This window comes from Mustela erminea, chromosome 15 (genome assembly GCF_009829155.1).
Source record: "Mustela erminea isolate mMusErm1 chromosome 15, mMusErm1.Pri, whole genome shotgun sequence".
NCBI classification, from domain to species: Eukaryota; Metazoa; Chordata; class Mammalia; order Carnivora; family Mustelidae; genus Mustela; species Mustela erminea.
The window spans coordinates 70,170,027-70,185,270 of NC_045628.1; the positions used below are offsets into that span (position 1 = coordinate 70,170,027).

At 36.6% G+C, this 15,244-nt stretch overlaps 1 protein-coding gene across 9 annotated transcripts in view; it reads right to left on the bottom strand.

The window, feature by feature from the left end:
- NBEA (neurobeachin) overlaps positions 1–15,244 on the bottom strand; it is a 678,194-nt gene that overhangs the window by 479,813 nt on the left and 183,137 nt on the right. The gene's annotated exons all lie outside the window — the stretch shown is intronic.

A 15,244-nucleotide genomic window follows, 5' to 3' on the forward strand; every position in this document is an offset into this window, starting at 1 on the left:
CCCTGAGATCAAGAGTCAGGCACCCAACCAAAGGAGCCACTCCGTACCCCACCAATTCTTATGTTTTATCTAATCTGTTTAATATGACCATGGAATTGTTAATTTTACTTACTGCCTTTTCATTTCCATAAGTTATTTTTGATTACAAGCTGCATGGTTTAATATTATCTTGCTTCTTAAGAACAATTTCTTCTATTGTTCTTTTCATTTTTAGCACATAAGAATTTACCTACTTTTGTGTGCTCACCTGTATGTCTGAAAGAATTTTTGTATTATTTTACCTAAAATTTAGAAATTTTTAGGTAAAATTTATAAATTGTTTCAGGATATCCTGTTATACCCATTATTTTTCTCCTCCAAGAATTCTTATTTACATTTTGTTTCTTATTGCCTATGTCGTTATCTTTTCTTTCACCTTATATTGTTGGACCATGCTTTGGGAACTTCCAGTCCACTAATTTGATTAAACTGGAAAATAAATCACGAGCTAACAAGGCAGATTATCAATTTTGGTGCTCTACTTGAATCTCAATTGCTTTTTCTAAAAATAAAATTCAATGGTTCCACCACAGCCGGCACCACTAGTTCTCTTTCAATGAGTACACAGTTTGATGTTTCTCTTATCTTCTGTCTCTGGCTATTAGCCTTTAATGAGTTGTTATATTTCACTTTTACACAGTTGAGGTCAGATGTCACTGCTGTGAATTTACATGATGGAATCCTTGCAGGTGGTGTAACGCAGAAGAACTTTTAAATATACTAATCTGTAGTACAAAACTTAGCTTGCTGTAAGTCCTAGGCCACCATCATGGCACTCCTGCATTCCCATACTTCCACAAGTTCAAGGACATTCTATCCTGACAGGTTTGGAGGACAAGAATGAAAATGGCAGCTTCCCAATCTCTGGCCCTGGAAGAGCAGAGAAGAAGAATCATTCTATCATTTCAGGTAACTTTTCGCCTTCTGGTGGTAACCCACATAGAAGTCAATGTTAACATTACTCAGAGGGAGGGAGGTGCAGAGGAGAGAGAATAAGAGGCAGAGAACTTTCATAGCAAAGCGATCCCTCAAGATTTGCTGCTTCTTAGTCTTTTCCTTAGGCTTCTAACATAGTTCTTCACCTGCTTGGTATTCCCATGGGAGAAAAAACCTGGCACCAGTTATCTTATTATCTCTATTCCTACTCCAGATACACACAAGAGCCAACATTCACCTGAAGAAAGCCAAATAGCTTAGAGTTGAGAATAGATGGAAAGGAAACTTTTTTCTAACTCTCATACTCCCAGAACCTATATCACTACTTTTTGATAACAGATAACTGGTTTTGCCAGAAAAACTGGACTAGTTCAACCAGTCCAAAAAGAACCAAACCATTAGGTTAAACAACGGTCAATGTATAACAAGCCAACATCATAGAGAGTAAGTTGATCTATTTACAGTGTGAACAATGAAGAAGTCACTCAGAAGTTACAGGGTTTGAAGTTAAGATATCAAAAAAATATACTTGGTTGAGAACCAGTGAACATTCAATAACAACTGTTTTAAAATTTCCTCCGCAAGATGGCAGAGGAGTAGGAGACCCAAATTTTGTCTGATCCCAAGAATTCAGCTAGATACTTATCAAACCATTCTGAACACCTACAAGAAAAAAAATAGCAGCAATTCTATGAACAGAGAAGTGACCACTGTCTGGAAAGTAGGACATGTGGAGAAGTGAATCTGAGGTGATATATGGGAAGATAGACCACTATGGGAAGAAGCCTCCATCAGCTGGCTACCAGCAAGTGATGGAGCAACAGAACACAAAATCAGAACTTTGAGAAGTTTGCTCTGCTGAGGGATGTCACTCCAGTGGCTTGGAAGACTCAGTGGGACAGTGTGGTCTCAGGACCCTCAGCATTACAGAAAAACCAGGGGTACCTGAATGTGGCAGAGCCCCCAAGTATCCGAGCAGGAAAGCCAGCTGCAAAGATGGAGCCAAGGAGTGGGTTCACAGCTCACGAATACCATAAACCATGATCCGCAGCCCAGTTGGGCCGCTACTCTTCAAGCAAGGACCCAACAAGAGGCAGATATGGAAGACTCCCTTTCTTTCCCTCCCACCCAAGGAGTGCCACAGGAGCACACCGCAGGAATCTGCTGGGTTTGGACACTCCCAATAGGGTCATGTACCAGAGACAGAAACACTAAGTCACAGGCCAGGTGAGCATAGAGTGTGGCCAGAGACGAGGGAAAAAGGAGTGACTGCTTTTCTCTAAGGGCTCACTGAGAAATCGGGCCCCAAGTTCTCTGGTCTTCCAGGGCCAGAGATTGGGAAGCTGCCATTTTCATTCTTGTCCTCCAAACCTGTCAGGAAATCTTTCAGGGAACAAAAGCTACTGAGAAGCAAACCCAGCAGATTAATTATCTTGGCCCCTGGCAAGGGCTGTGCAATTCCACCTCAGGCAAAGACATTTGAGAATCACAGCAACAGGCCCTTCCCCAGAAGATCAGAAAGAACATCCAGCCAAGACCAAGTTTACTGATCAATGAGAACTACAAAACTCTAGTGCTAGGGGCATAAATCACATAGAATTTATGGCTTTTTTCCTACGATTCTTTTATCTTTCAAAGACAAAAGGTTGATATCCAGGATCTATAAAGAACTTCTCAAACTCAACACACACAAAACAGGTAATCATATCAAAAAATGGGCAGAAGATATGAACAGACACTTCTCCAATAAAGACATACAAATGGCTAACAGACAAATGAAAAAATGTTCATCATCACTAGCCATCAGGGAGATTCAAATTAAAACCACATTGATACCACCTTACACCAGTTAGAATGGCCAAAATTAACAAGACAGGAAACAACGTGTGTTGGAGAGGATGTGGAGAAAGGAGAACCCTCTTACACTGTTGGTGGGAATGCAAGTTGGTACAGCCACTTTGGAGAACAGTGTGGAGATTCCTCAAGAAATTAAAAACAGAGCTTCCCTATGACCCTGCAATTGCACTACTGGGTATTTACCCCGAAGATACAGATGTAGTGAAAAGAAGGGCCATCTGTACCCCAATGTTCATAGCAGCAATGGCCACAGTCGCCAAACTGTGGAAAGAACAAAGATGCCCTTCAACGGACGAATGGATAAGGAAGATGTGGTCCATATACACTATGGAGTATTATGCCTCCATCAGAAAAGATGAATACCCAACATTTGTATCAACATGGACAGGACTGGAGGAGATTATGCTGAGTGAAATAAGTCAAGCAGAGAGAGTCAATTATCATATGGTTTCACTTATTTGTGGAGCATAACAAATAACATGGAGGACATAGGGAGATGGAGAGGAGATGGGAGTTGAGGGGTATAGGAGGGGGAGGTAAACCATGAGAGACTATGGACTGTGGAAAACAATCTGAGGGTTTTGAAGGGGCAAGGGGTGGGAAGGTAGGAGAGCCAGGTGGTGGGTATTAAGGAGGGCATGTATTGCATGGAGCACTGGGTGTGGTGCAAAAACAATGAATTCTGTTATGCTGAAAAGAAATTTTAAAAAAAATTTTTTTTTCTTTTTCTGTATCTTTCTTCTTGCTTTTTTCAAACAACATCTTACCAATTCCTTTTTAAAGTCTATCCCTTCATTTGTATTTAAAATTTTATATATATATATATTTTTTTTTCTTTGTTTAAAATCTTGGAATAAAGTTTCTTCTAACAGACCAAAATATACCCTAAATCTAGTGTTCTAGTCTCCTCCTCGATCACATTCTCTCCTTCTTTTTCTCCCCCACCTTTTTAATATGATTCTTTTATCAAGCAACTTACTGATTTTTTAAAATCTTTTTAAATTTTCATCTTTACAGTCATATTCCATCCCTTCATCATACTGACCCTTATTTTTGTGTATATATAAGTTTTCTTTCTTTAAAATTTGGGGAGGCAGTTTCTTCTAAACAGACCAAAATACACCCAAAATCTAGTGTATGGCTCTCTTCTGTTCACCAGCCTGACCATACTCCGCTCCCCCGCCCCCGCTTTCTTTTTTCCCGGTTTCAGGTCTCTTCTGATTTATTTGCTGTATATTTCTCAGAGGTCATTGTTACCCTGTTAGCATTTTGTTCTCTCATTCATTTACTCTTCTCTGGACAAAATGACAAAACAGAAAAACTCACCTCAAAAAAAGAACAAGAGGCAGTACCAACTGCCTGGGATGTAATCAGTACAGACATTAGTAAGATGACGGAAAAAGAGTTCAGAATGAAGATTATAAAGATACTAAGTGGGCTTGAAAAAAGCATAGAAGATACTAGAGAATCCCTTTCTGGAGAAATAAAATAATTAAAATCTAACCAAGTCAAAATCAAAAAGGCTACTAATGTGGTGCACTAAAAAATGGAGGCTCTAACTGCTAGGATAAATGAGGCAGAATACAGAATTAGTGATAAAGAAGACCAAATGATGGAGAATAAAGGAGCTGAGAAAAAGAGAGATAAATAACTACTGGATCAAGTGGGGAGAATTCAAGAGATAAGTGATACCATAAGATGAAACAATATTAGAATAATTAGGATTGCAGAAGAAGAAGAAGGGGGGCAGAAGGTATATTGGGGCAAATTATAACAGAGAACTTCCCTAATTTGGGGAAGGAAACAAGCATCAAAATCCAGGAAGCACAGAGAACCTCCCTTAAAATCAATAAAAATAGGTAAATACCTGTCATCTAATCGTAAAACTTACCAATGCCTCAGAGACAAAGAGAAAGTCCTGAAACCAGCTCGGGACAAAAAAATCTGTAACCTACAATGGCAGATGTATTAGACTAGCAACAGACCTATCCACAGGGACGTGGCAGATCAGAAAGGACTGGCATGATATATTCAGAGCACTAAACAAGGAAGATATGCAGCCAAGAATACTATATCCAGCTAGGCTGTCAACTGAAAATAGAAGGAGAAATTTTAAAAATCTTCCAGGACAAGCAAAAACTAAGAATTTGCAGACACCAAATGAGCCCTACAGGAAATACTGAAAGGGGTCCTCTAAGCAAAGAGAGAGCCTAAAAGTAACGTAGTCCAGAAAGGAACAGAGACAATATGCAGTAGCAATCACATCACAGCAAATACAATGGCACTAAGTTCATATCTTTTGATAGCTTCACTAAATGTAAATGGGCTAAATGCTCCAATCAAAAGACACAGGGTATCAGAATGGATAAAAATTGATAAAAAATGGATAAAAATGGATTAAAAAAAAAAAAAACAAGACCCATCAATATGCTGCAGAAGACATTTTAGACACAAAGACACCTCTATATTTAAAGTGAGGTGAGGGAAAACAATTTACTAGCTAATGGTCATCAAAAGAAAGCTGTGGTGGCAATCCTTATATCAGAAAATTTGTTTTTAAGCCAAAGACTATAATAAGATGTGAGGAAGGACACTATATCTATATTAAAAGGGTCTGTACAACAAGAATATATGACAATTTTTAATATCTATGCCCCTAAAATGGGAGTAGCCAAATATATAAAACAATAACAAAATCAAAGAAACACATCAACAATAATAGTAGGGGACTTTAAAACCCCCTTCACTTGAAATGGATAGATCATCTAAGCAAAAGATCAAAAAGGAAATAAAGACCTTAAAAGGCTTTACATGACACACTGGAACAGATGGACATCACGGACACATTCAGAACATTCTATCCCAAAGCAAGAGAATACACATTCTTTTCCAGTGTACATGGAATATTCTCCAGAACAGATTCATATCCTGGGTCACAAATCAGTTCTCAACCAGTACCAAAAGATGGAATAATTCTCTGCATTTTTTCAGACCCCAATACTTTGAAACTAGAACTCAACCACAAGAGGAAAATTGGAAAGAACACAAATACATGGAGACTAAAGGGCATCCTACTAAAGAATGAACAGGTCAACCAGAAAGTTAAAGAATTAGAAAATTCATGGAAACAAATGAAAATGAGAACATAAATTGTTCAAAATTTTGGAGGTGCAGCAAAGGCACCTGAGAGGAAAGTATATAGCAATACAAGCCTTTCTCAAGAAAAAAGAAAGGTCTCAAATACATAACTTAACCCTACACCTAAAGGAGCTGGAGAGAGAACAGCAAAGAAAGCCTAAACCCAGCAGGAGAAGAGAAGTAACAAAAATCAGAGCAGAAAGCAATGAAATAGAAATCAAAAGAACAGTAGAACAGATCAATTAAACTAGAAGCTGGTTCTCTGAAAGAATTAATAAGATTGATAAATCCTTGGCTAAACTTATCAAAAAGAAAAGAGAAAGGACCTAAATTAATAAAATCATGAATGAAAGAGGTGAGATCAAAACCAATACTAAAGAAATACAACCAATTATAGAAACATATTATGCACAAATATAAGCCAGCAAATTTGACAATCTGGAAGAAAAGGATGCATTCCTAGAGACATATAAGCTACCAAAACTGAACCAGGAAGAAATAGAAAACCTGAACAGACCCATAACCAGTAAGGAGATTGAGCAATCATCAAAAATCTCCCAACAAACAAGAGACCAGGGCAAGACAGCTTCCCAGGGGAATTCTACCAAACATTTTTAAAGAAGAATTAATACCTATTCTCCTGAAACTATTCCAAAATAAATAGAAATGGAGGGAAATCTTCCAAACTCATTTTATGAGGCCAGCATTACCTTGACCTCCAAATGAGACAAAGATCCCATCAAGAGAATTACAGACCAATATCCTTGATGAACACAGATGCGAAAATTCTCACCAAAATACTAGCCAATAGGATCCTACAGTACATTAAAAGGATTATTCACCATAACCAAGTGGGATTTATTCCTGGGCTGCAAGCTTGGTTCAACATCTGCAAATCAATCCATATGATACAATACATTAATAAAAGAAAGAACAAGAACCACATGATATTCTCAACAGATGTTGAAAAAGCATGTAACAAAGTTCAGCATCCTTTTCTGATCAAAACTCTTCAAAGTGTAGGGATAGAGGGTACATACCTCAATATCATCAAAGCCAACTATGAAAAACCCACAGCGAATATCATTCTCAATGGGGAAAAACTGGGAGCTTTTCCCCTAAGGTCAGGAACAAGGCAGGGATGTCCACTATCACCATTGCTATTCAACATAGTACTAGAAGTCCTACCCTCAGCAATCAGACAACAAAAAGAAACAGAAGGCATTCGAATCAGCAAAGAAGTCAAACTCTCAGTATTTGCAGATGATATGATACTTTATGTGGAAAAGCCAAAAGACTCTACTCCAAATCTGCTAGAACTCATACAGGAATTCAGGAAAGTGTCAGGATATAAAATCAATGTACAGAAATCAGTTGCATTTCTATACACCAACAGCGAGACAGAAGAAAGAGAAATTAAGAAGTCAATCCCATTTACAACTGCACCCCAAAGCATAAGATACCTAGGAATAAACCTAACCAAAGAGGCAAAGAATCTGTACTCAGAGAACTATAAAGTACTCATGAAAGAAATTGAGGAAGACACAAAGAAATGGAAAAATGTTCAGTGTTCATGGATTGGAAGAACAAATATTGTGAAAATGTCTGTGCTACCTAAAGCAATCTACACATTTAATGCACTCCCTATCAAAATACCATCAATTTTTTTCAAAGAAATGGAACAAATAATCCTAAAATTTGTGTGCAACCAGAAAATACCCAAAATAGCCAGAGGAATGTTTAAAAAGAAAATCAAAGCTGGTGGTATCACAATTCCAGATTTCATGCTCTATTACAAAGCTGTAATCATCAAGACAGTATGTTTCTGGCATAAAAACAGACACACAGATCAATAGAACAGAATAGAATGACCAGAAATGGAAGTCCACGGTAAATTAATATTTGACAAAGCAGGAAAAGAACACCCAATGGACAAAAGATAGACTCTTCAACAAATGGTGTTGGAAAAAATTGGCGGCCACATGCAAAAGAATGAAACTGGACCATTTCCTTATACCACATACAAAAATAGACTCAAAATAGATGAAAGACCTAAATGTGAGACAGGAAACCATCAAAATCCTAGAGGAAAACACAGGCAGCAACCTCTTTGACCTCAACCACAACAACTTCTTTCTAGAAACATCACCATGGGCAAGGAAGCAAAGGCCAAAAATGAACTCTTAGGACTTCAAGATCAAAAGCTTTTGCACAGCAAAGGAAACAGTCAACAAAACCAAAAGACAACTGACAGAATGGGAGATAATATTTGCAAATGACATATCAGATAAAGGGCTAGTATCTAAAATCTATAAAGAACTTGTTAAACTCAATACCCAAGGAGCAATCAATCCAATCAAGAAATGGGTAGAAGACACAGAGATTTCTGCAAAGAATAATTAAACTAGAAGCTGGTTCTCTGAAAGAATTAATAAGATTGATAAATCCTTGGCTAGACTTATCAAAAAGAAAAGAGAAAGAACCTAAATTAATAAAATCATGAAGGAAAGAGGAGAGATCAAAACCAAACATGTGTACAATGGCCATTATACACATGAAAAAATGCTCCACATCACTCAGCATCAGGAAAATACAAAAAAAAAAAAAAACTACAGTGAGTACCACCTCACACAAGTCAGAATGGCTAAAATTAACAAGCCAGGAAATGACAGATATTGGTGAGGATGCAGAGAAAGGGGAACCCTCCTACACTGTTGGTGGGAATGCAAGCTGGTGCAGTCACTGTGGAAAACAGTATGAAGGTTTCTCAAAAAGTTGAAAATAGAGCTATACTATAACCCAGCAAGAGTACTACTAGATATTTACCCCAAAGATTCAAATGTAGTGATCCGAAGTGGCACCTGCAACCCAATGTTTATAGCAGCAATGTCCACAATAGCCAAACTATGGAAAGAGCCTAGATGTCCATCAACAGATGAATGGATAAAGAAGATGTGGTGTGCGTGTGTGTGTTGGAATGTGTGTTGGTGTGTGTATATGTATGTGTGCATATATCTGTGTATATATAAACATGTATGTATATACGTACATAGGTATATAGATGCATACACACATATACCTACAATGGAATATTACGCAGCCATCAAAAAACACCAAAATCTTGCCATTTGCAATGACGTGGTTGGAACTAAAGAATATTATGCTAAGCAAAATAAGTCAATCAGAGAAAGACAATTATTATATGATCCCATTGATATGTATAATTTGAAAAACAAGGCAGAGGATCATAGGGGAAGAGAGGGAAAAATGAAACAAGACAAAACCAGATGGGAAAAAAACTATAAGTAACTCTTAATCTCAGGAAACAAACTGAGGGTTGCTGGAGTGGAGTGGAGTGGAATGGAGTGGGGGTGACAGACACTGGGGAGTGTATGTGCTATGGGGAGCATTATGAATTGTGTAAAACTGATGAATCATAGACCTGTATCCCTGAAACAAATACTACATTATATGTTAATAAAAAATTTATAGAAGCTAAAATGATCATAACTGTATTACAGTACAGCCATTTAGGCATTTTGATCATCTATCTGAATCATTTGTTAGATTCTGTTCTGAGGATAACTGTAATACTACTTCCATGAAAGAACAGTTTGGCTTTCTCCTCAAGCATACATCCAAGTTATGGTTCTCCATCTTTTGGGATGGGGGCAGAGGGAGAGAGAGAATCTTAAGCAGACTCCCTGCTGAGCATAGAGCCTGATGTGGGGCTTGTTTTCATGACCCTGAGATCATGACCTGAGCTGAAATCAAGAGTTGGAATGCTTAACCAACTGAGCCACCCAGGTAACCTATGTTTCTCATTTTTATGTACCTTTTTATTTTGGAAGTTTTTAAGATTTACAGAAAAGTTAAAAATATAGTACAGATAGTTCTCCTATATTACTCACCCAGCTTCCCTTTGTGTTAATATATTATCTCATCATAATATATCTCTTCTCATTGGGAAGAGATATATTATCTCTTCCCTATGTGTTAATATATTATCTCATATGTCATGAGACATATGTCAAAATTAAGAATCAACACAGGTACAGTATTATTGACTATACTATAGACTTTTTCTTAAATTTAATTTTATTTCTTTTCAGTGTTCCAGAATTCACTGTTTATGCAACACACCCAGTGCTCCATGCTATATGTGCCCTCCATAATACCACCCACCAGGCTTACCCTTTTTGTTCATATTTTACTAGTTTCTCCTAATGTCCTTTTTCTGTTCAGGATCCAATCCAGAATACTACCTCAAATTTAGTCATCATCTCTCCTTAAACTCCTCTGGTGTGTAGCAGTTTCCCACTGTTTTTCATGCCCTTCAACAGTTTTGAAGGGTACTGGTCAAGTGTTTTGTACAATATCCCTCAATCTGGGATGTATGATGCTTTCTCTGGACTAGGCTTGAGTTATTTTTCTTATAAAATAATACCACAGAGATGAAGTGTCTTTTTCATCACATCGTATCAGGAAATACATCACCTCAGGATGCTGTATGACTGTTGATGCTAGCCCTAATTAATATTGAAAATCACTGCCAGGTTTCACTATCCTTGGAAGCAAGTGAGTAAGTCCATCTCACACTTCCGTAGAGGAGATTTAAGTTCCAGCCCCAGGAGGGAAGAGCGGCTGTATATACTATTTGGAACAGACTTCTCAATTTTAGTGACAGATTTCAAACCTATCTCTAGTTCAGCTGACAAAGTGTACGGATTTAACAACCTATATTCCAGACACTTGATAGAAATTATAAACTAGGTGTTACGAGGGACCAATCCACCAGACTTCAGTGTAGCTTCATCTGTGGACTCATCTAAGATTTCCTGCCAGATAATTGCTCTATACACAAATGAGACACTAAGTTTGGGTGATATCTCATTTCTTAAATTTTAGAGATGATTTTCTTAAGCTCTTAGGTATTTAATCAAACCCTTCATAAATACTACCTATTTCCTCTTCCCTAATTTTTTTTTCAAATCTTGAACAATAATAGTAATAATTTTAGTAGAAAAACTTATCTCACTGATCTGAATGCTGCTAGTATGTCATACTTAAATTTTATATTAAAGATAAATATCTTATTGAGGGTATGTTCTGCTTTTATCAGAATTACATGTTAAATTGTACCTATTACATTTTTGCTAACAATTTAAATTATCACATTGCAATATACTGTGATTAACCATTTTATGTCTACTTTATCATTTATCGTTAAAACTCAGTGCGGGAAGCAATATGGTTTTACTCATTTATGGGATAAAAACTGAAGCTCAAGAATGTTTTAAAAACTATTCAGAAAATGTGTGACTAAGCCAGGATCCAAACCTATGCAGTCTAAATAGAAAGGTAATGAATTACATGTATTTTACTAACCATTATCTCTATTAACCATCAAATAATACATGCTTTGTTTTAAATATTATATTTTACAATAAGATTTAATTTTATAATCATATTGATAGAAATCATTTGGACTTAATTCCCTGTGTAGCTAAGTAGTTAAGAAAACACTTAATTTCAGTGTTACCTTAGTCCTTTTACTCCATGATTGCACCAATCAAGAACAACTCATTTAAACTAATCAGTCATTGATTTTTATTCAGTTCAACTCCATCAATAAAATAATGAATGAAAATTCTCCCAAGATTTTAAGTTGCTTGTTATTTTAAATATTTGCATGTTTTTTTCCTAAACAATGTTATTAATATTTGCATGCCTAAAAGATTAAATTGATCCACATTCACCATCATTTCTACCAACTCCCCATTAGGAACCACTGGTTTTTTTGTTTTGTTTTGTTTTGTTAAGATTTTATTTATTTATCAGAGAGTGAGAGAGCACAAGCAGAGTGAACAATAAAGGGAGAGGGAGAAGCAGACTCCCTGCTGGGGAACGAACCCAAAGTGGGGATCCATCTCAGGACCCTGGCATCATGACCTGAATCAAAGGCAAAGGCTTAACCAACTGAGCTACCTAGGCGCCCCTAGGAGCCACTGTTCTTAAGTTTGTTTCTTACATATGCTTCTAGATTTTAATGTAATATAGGAAGTACTATATTTTTATATCCTCTCTTTTATACAAAACTACACCCAGTACATATTCATCTATATATACTATTTGTTTTTAATCATGCAACAATGTAATTGTGATATCAACATAACTAAGACTTATCTCAATAGTTTTGTTTTACAACTGCTGACATTCTATTTAATGAATGAACGATACATGATTTAACAAATTCTCTATTAATAGAAATTTAAGATTTCTCCTAACCTTTCCAATTTTAAACAGCAGAACAATGAATAACTCTGAAGGGTCATGTTTTCAAATGGGTATAAGCAATAAATTGCTGGGTTAAAAAGTATATGTATTTGTATTTTTGACAGACACTGATCAAAATTAACACGGCATTCCAAATAGTACTATAGTAACTTATGCTCCAGTTAGCAATGTATAAGAATGCTTGCTCCCCCCACATCCAATCTAATATATTGATGTCAATCAACTAATTGATTTAGTTTAGTTGAAACTAAACTAATCAAAAGTTTAGGTTGATGTAAACTAAACTTAATTTAGTTTCAGATTAGATTTCCCTTTTTTCTTAAGATTTTATTTATTTGTCAGAGAGAGAAAGAGCACAAGCAGGAGAAGCAGCAGGCAGAGGGAGAAGCAGGCTCCTTGCTGAGCAAAGAGCTAGATGGGGGACTGGATCCCAGGACTCTGGAATCCTGACCTTGCCTGAAGCAGGTGCTTAACCAACTGAGGAACTAGTGTCCCTTTATTTCTCTTATTACTAGTAGGACTCCATTCCTTTCTAATGTTTATGTGCCATGCATTCTCCTCTATGAGCTGATCATTCATTCATATTCTTTTCCTTGTTTCTACTAGGTTAGCTTATCAATTTCTAGGAAAAGCTGGGCAAAATTATTATGTAAAATTCTTTTAATTTTCTGTTTGTATATTAATTATGGAAATTATAATTTTGTACATTCACACTTTTGCCCTTTCTTGAGTTGATTAATGATGACTTATCCATCTATATCGGGAGTTTAAAAAAAAAAACAGTTTTTTAAATGATTTTTTGTGTCCTGAATCATTAATTCCTACCTTCCATTTATTTGGTTATTCATTTCCTAACTTACACATTTTGATTATTTTTTTCTGTGTTTTCTTTTTATTGCTCTATAACTATGGATATTTCCCTTAGACACTTCTTTGGCTCTAGCTCATAGGTTTTTGAAGGTTTTTTTGTTTTTGTTTTTGTTTTTGTTTTAATTCTGCAGTGTGTCCTCATCATTTTTGAGCTTTTTTTGAGCTTTACATTGTGTTATACTGATCTGTGTATCTATTTTCATGCCAGTATTACACAGGTTTAATTACTACTACCTTGTAATCGAACTTAAATCTGGAATTTAATAATTTTTCAAGACGGCTTTGTCCATCTGGGGTCTAATCTTTTGTGATTCCATATAAATTTTAGGATTATTTGTTCTACTTCTGCGAAAAATGCTTTTGGTATTTTGATAGGGATTACATTAAATCTGTAGATTGCTTTGGGTAATACAGACATTTTGTTAATATATTTTTTAAATATTTTATTTATTTATTTATTTGTCAGAGAGAGAGAGTATGCGCAAGCCAGGCAGAGTAGCAGACAGAGGTGGAGAGAGAAGCAGGCTCCCTGCTGAGCAAGGAGCCCGATGCAGGACTCGATCCCAGGACGCTGGGATGATGACCTGAGCTGAAGGCAGCGGCTTAACGGACTGAGCCACCCAGGTATCCTGGGGTAGTACAGACATTTTAACAATATTGTTTTCCCAACTCGTGAGTATGGAATGTGTTCCCATTTCTTTTCATATTCTTGAATTTCTTTCATCAGTGTTTTATAGTTTTCAGGGTAGCAGGTCTTTCATCTCTCCAGTTAAGTTTTATTCCTAGATACTTTATTGTTTCTGGTGCAACTGTAAATTATATGCTAACAATGAATCATGGTGCACTACATCAAAAACTAATGATGTTGGGGCGCCTGGGTGGCTCAGGGGGTTGAGCCGCTGCCTTCGGCTCAGGTCATGACCTCAGGGTCCTGGGATCGAGTCCCGCATTGGGCTCTCTGCTCAGCAGGGAGCCTGCTTCCCTCTCTCTCTCTCTGCCTGCCTCTCTGCCTAACTTGTGATCTCTCTCTGTCAAATAAATAAATAAAATCTTTAAAAAAAAAAAAAAACTAATGATGTACTGTATCGTGACTAATATAACACAATAAAAAAATTTAAAAAAATAAAGTAACTTGAACCACCAACAGAGAATGGAAAAAATATTCCAAATACAGATTCAGGATAATATTAAATAAAATTTCACAGTTCTGCATCCAGAAAAAAATTTGTAAATGGAATTGCTTTGTTAATTTCACTTTTTGCTACTTCATTCTTAATGCATAGGAATGCAACAAATTTCTTTACATTGATTCTGTAATCAACAAAGGAGGACTGAATATACAATGGGAAATTGACAGCTTTTTCAACAAACGGTGTTAGAAAAACTGGACAGCCATAGGCAAAAGAATGAAACTGGACCACTTTTTCATCATACACAAAAACAAAGTTGAAATTGATTAAAGACCTAAGTGTGAGACATGAAACCATGAAATTGATAGAAGAGAGCACAGATAATAATCTCTCTGACATCAGCCATAATAACATTTTTCTAGATATGTCTCCTGAGGCAAGGGAAATAAAAGCAAAAATAAACCATGGGGACCACATCAAAATCCAAAGTTTCTGCACAGCAAAGAAAACAATCAACAAAATTAAAAGGCAACCCAAAGAATGGGAGAAGATATTTGCAAATGACATACCCGATAAAGGGTTAGTATCAAAAATATATAAAGAACTGATACAACTCAACCTAAAAAACAACTAATCCAATTAAAAATGGGCAGAAGTGGGCATCTGGGTGGCTCAGTGGGTTAAGCTTCTGCGTTGGGCTCAGGTTATGATCTCAGAGTCCTGGGATTGAACCCTGCACTGGGCTCTCTGCTCAGCAGGGCATCTGCTTTCCCCCGCCCCTCTCTCTGCTTGCCACTCTGCCTACTTGTGATGTCTGCCTGTCAAATAAAAAAATAAAATCTTTTTTAAAAAATGGGCAGAAGATATAAACGGACAATTCTCTAAAGAAGACATGCAGATGGCCAACACACACTTGAAAAAATGTTAATATCACTCATTATCAGGGAAATGCAAATCAAAACTATAATGAGGTATCT